Consider the following 4,958-nt stretch of genomic DNA (forward strand, 5'->3'; position numbering starts at 1 on the left):
TGCTTACTGTGTGCAAGAGCACTGTATTAAGCGCTTGAGAAGTCCAAGTTGGCAACATATAGAGACGGTCCCTACCCAACAGCGGGCTCACAGTCTACAAGGGGGAGACTGACAGCAAAACAAGACATATTAACAAAATAAAATAAATAGAATAAATATGTACAAATAAAATAGAGTAATAAATCCGTACAAACATCTATACATATATACAGGTGCTGTGGGGAGGGGAAGGAGGTAAATTTATTATTATCAGGTGGCAGGGGGCTGGATGACGATGATGAGGGTGATGACGGTATTTGTGCAGCGCTTACTATGTAGTCGAGCACTGTTCTAAGCGCTGGGGGAGATCCAAGCTAATCGGGTTGGACACAGTCCCTGTCTCACATGGGGCTCACAGACTTCATCCCCATTGTAGAGACGTGAGCTCATGGCTCAGTGGAAAGAGCCTGGGCTTGGGAGTCGGAGGTCATGGGTTCTAATCCCGGCTCTGCCACTTGTCAGCTGGGTGAATTTGGGCAAGTCTCTTCACTTCTCTGCGCCTCAGTTCACTCATCTGGAAAATAGGGATGAAGACTGTGAGCCCCACATGGGACAACCTGATGACCTTGTATCCCCCCCAGCGCTTAGAACAGTGCTTGGCACATAGTAAGCGCTTAATAAATGCTATTATTATTATTATAGTAAGCACTTAACAAATGCCATCATTATTCTTCTTATTATTATTCTCTGTGCCTCAGTTACCTCATCTGTAAAATGGGGATTAAGACTGTGAGATCCACATGGGACAACCTGATCACCTTGTATCCCTCCCCAGCGCTTAGAACAGTGATTTGCACATAGTACGCACTTAATAAATACTATTATGATTATTATAGTAAGCGCTTAACAAATGCCATCATTCTTCTTCTTATTATTATTCTCTGTGCCTCAGTTCCCTCATCTGTAAAATGGGGATTAAGACCGTGAGCTCCACATGGGACAACCTGATCACCTTGTATTCCCCCTCCCAGCACTTAGAACAGTGCTTGGCACATAGTAAGCACTTAATAAATGCTATTATTACTATTATAGTAAGCGCTTAACAAATGCCATCATTATTCTTATTATTATTATTCTCTGTGCCTCAGTTCCCTCATCTGTAAAATGGGGATTAAGACTGTGAGCTCCACATGGGACAACCTGATCACCTTGTATCCCTCCCCAGCGCTTAGAACAGTGATTTGCACATAGTACGTGCTTAATAAATACTATTATTATTATTATAGTAAGCGCTTAACAAATGCCATCATTATTCTTCTTCTTCTTATTCTCTGTGCCTCCGTTCCCTCATCTGTAAAATGGGGATTAAGACTGTGAGATCCACATGGGACAACCTGATCACCTTGTATCCCTCCCCAGCGCTTAGAACAGTGATTTGCACATAGTACACACTTAATAAATACTATTATTATTATTATAGTAAGCGCTTAACAAATGCCATCATTATTCTTCTTCTTATTATTCTCTGTGCCTCAGTTCCCTCATCTGTAAAATGGGGATTAAGACCGTGAGCTCCACATGGGACAACCTGATCACCTTGTATTCCCCCCCCCCCCACCCCAGCACTTAGAACAGTGCTTGGCACATAGTAAGCACCTAATAAATGCTATTCTTACTATTATAGTAAGCGCTTAACAAATGCCATCATTATTCTTCTTCTTCTTATTCTCTGTGCCTCAGTTCCCTCATCTGTAAAATGGGGATTAAGACTGTGAGCTCCACATGGGACAACCTGATCACCTTGTATCCCCCCCAGCGCTTAGAACAGTGCTTGGCACATAGTAAGAGCTTAATAAATGCTATTATTATTATAGTAAGCGCTTAACAAATGCCATCATTATTCTTCTTCTTTTTATTCTCTGTGCCTCAGTTCCCTCGTCTGTAAAATGGGGATTAAGACTGTGAGATCCACATGGGACAACCTGATGACCTTGTATCCCCCCCAGTGCTTAGAACAGTGCTTTGCACATAGTAAGCGCTTAATAAATGCTATTATTATTATAGTAAGCGCTTAACAAATGCCATCATTATTCTTCTTCTAATTATTCTCTGTGCCTCAGTTCCCTCATCTGTAAAATGAGGACTAAGACTGTGAGCCCCACATGGGACAACCTGATGACCTTGTATCCCCCCCCCAGCACTTAGAACAGTGCTTGGCACATAGTAAGAGCTTAATAAATGCTATTATTATTATAGTAAGCGCTTAACAAATGCCATCATTATTCTTCTTATTATTATTCTCTGTGCCTCAGTTCCCTCATCCATAAAATGGGGATTAAGACTGTGAGCTCCACATGGGACAACCTGATCACCTTGTATCCCTCCCCAGCGCTTAGAACAGTGCTTTGCACATAGTAAGCGCTTAATAAATGCTATTATTATTATTATAGAAAGTGCTTAACAAATGCCATTATTATTATTCTTATTATTATTCTCTGTGCCTCAGTTCATTCATCTGTAAAATGGGAATTAAGACTGTGAGCTCCACATGGGACAACCTGATCACCTTGTATCCCCCCGCCCAGTGTTTAGAACAGTGCTTGGCACATAGTAAGCGCTTAACAAATACCATCATCATTATTACTGTGGGCAGGAACATGTCTGTTTGTTGTTCGATTGGACTCTCCCAAGCCCTTAGTACGGTGCTTTCATTCATTCATTCATTCAATCAATCATATTTATTGAGCGCTTACTGTGTGCAGAGCACTGGACTAAGCGCTTGGGAAGTCCAAGTTAGCAACATATAGAGCCGGTCCCTACCCAACAGTGGGCTCACAGTCTAGAAGAGTGGGCTCACAGTCACAGTCTCCATCCCCATTTTCCAGATGAGGGAACCGAGGCCCAGAGAACGAAATTCATTCACTCATTCATTCAATCGTATTTATTGAGTGCTTACTGTGTGCAGAGCACTGAACTAAGCGCTTGGGATGTACAAGTTGGCAATAATAATAATAATAATAATAATGTTGGCATTTGTTAAGCGCTTACTATGTGCAAAGCACTGTTCTAAGCGCTGGGGGGGGGGATACACGGTGATCAGGTTGTCCCCCGTGGGGCTCACAGTCTTAATCCCCATTTTACAGCTGAGGGAACTGAGGCTCAGAGAAGTTAAGTGACTTACCTAAGGTCACACGGCAGACGTGTGGTAGAGCCGGGATTCGAACCCATGACCTCTGACTCCAAAGCCTGGGCTCTTTCCACTGAGCCACGCCGCAACATATAGGGACATATAGGCAACATATAGGGATGGTCCCTACCCAACAGCGGGCTCACAGTCGAGAAGGGGGAGACAGAGAACAAAACCAAACATATTAACGTAATAAAATAAATAGAATAGATATGTATTTATTGAGCGCTTACTGTGTGCAGAGCACTGGACTAAGCGCTTGGGATGTACAAGTTGGCGACATATAGGGACGGTCCCCACCTAACAGTGGGCTCACAGTCGAGAAGGGGGAGACAGAGAACAAAACCAAACATATGAACGAAATGAAATGAGTAGAATAGATATGTATTTATTGAGTGCTTACTGTGTGCAGAGCACTGGACTAAGCGCTTGGGATGTACAAGTTGACAATAATAATAATAATAATAATAATGGCATTTGTTAAGCGCTTACTATGTGCAAAGCACTGTTCTAAGTGCTGGGGGGGATACATGGTGATCAGGTTGTTCCCCGTGGGGCTCACAGTCTTAATCCCCATTTTACAGATGAGGGAACTGAGGCTCAGAGAAGTTAAGTGACTTGCCTAAGGTCACACAGCAGACGTGTGGTAGAGCCGGGATTTGAACCCATGACCTCTGACCCAAAGCCCGGGCTCTTTCCACTGAGCCACGCTGCAACATATAGGGACATATAAGCAACATATAGGGACGGTCCCTACCCAACAGCAGGCTCACCCTCTAGAAGGGGGAGACAGACAACAAAACCAAACATATTAACAAAATAAAATAAATAGAATAGATATGTATTTATTGAGCGCTTACTGTGTGCACAGCACTGGACTAAGTGCTTGGGATGTACAAGTTGGCAACATGGAGAGACGGTCCCTACCCAACAGCGGGCTCACAGTCGAGAAGGGGGAGACAGAGAACAAAACCAAACATATTAACAAAATAAAATAAATAGAATAGATATGCATTTATTGAGTGCTTCCTGTGTGCAGAGCACTGGACTAAGCGCTTGGGATGTACAAGTTGGCAACATATAGGGACGGTCCCTACCCACCAGTGGGCTCACAGTCTACAAGGGGGAGACAGACAACAAAACCAAACATATTAACAAAATAAAATAAATAGAATAGATATGTATTTATTGAGCACTTACTGTGTGCAGAGCACTGGACTAAGCGCTTGGGATGTACAAGTTGGCGACATATAGGGCCGGTCCCTACCCAACAGCGGGCTCACAGTCGAGAAGCGCTTAGTCCAGTGCCCTGCACACAGTAAGCGCTCAATAAATACGATTGATGATGAGAAGGGGGAGACAGACGACAAAACCAAACGTATGAACAAAATGAAATGAATAGAATAAATATATATGAACGACTTCCCAGACTGAGCCCCTTCTTTCCTCTCCCCCTCGTCCCCCTCTCCATCCCCCCGTCTTACCTCCTTCCCTTCCCCACAGCACCTGTATATATGTATATATGGTTGTACATATTTATTACTCTATTTATTTACTTATTTATTTATTTTACTTGTACATTTCTATTTTGTTGGTATGTTTGGTTCTGTTCTCCGTCTCCCCCTTTTAGACTGTGAGCCCACTGTTGGGTAGGGACTGTCTCTATGCGATGCCAATTTGTACTTCCCAAGCGCTTAGTCCAGTGCTCTGCACATAGTAAGCGCTCAATAAATACGATTGATTGATTGATTGATTGACTTTCCCACGAACGAACGAACGGAGAGGGCCTTAC

This window comes from Tachyglossus aculeatus, unplaced genomic scaffold, assembly GCF_015852505.1.
Source record: "Tachyglossus aculeatus isolate mTacAcu1 unplaced genomic scaffold, mTacAcu1.pri scaffold_315_arrow_ctg1, whole genome shotgun sequence".
Lineage (NCBI taxonomy): Eukaryota > Metazoa > Chordata > Mammalia > Monotremata > Tachyglossidae > Tachyglossus > Tachyglossus aculeatus.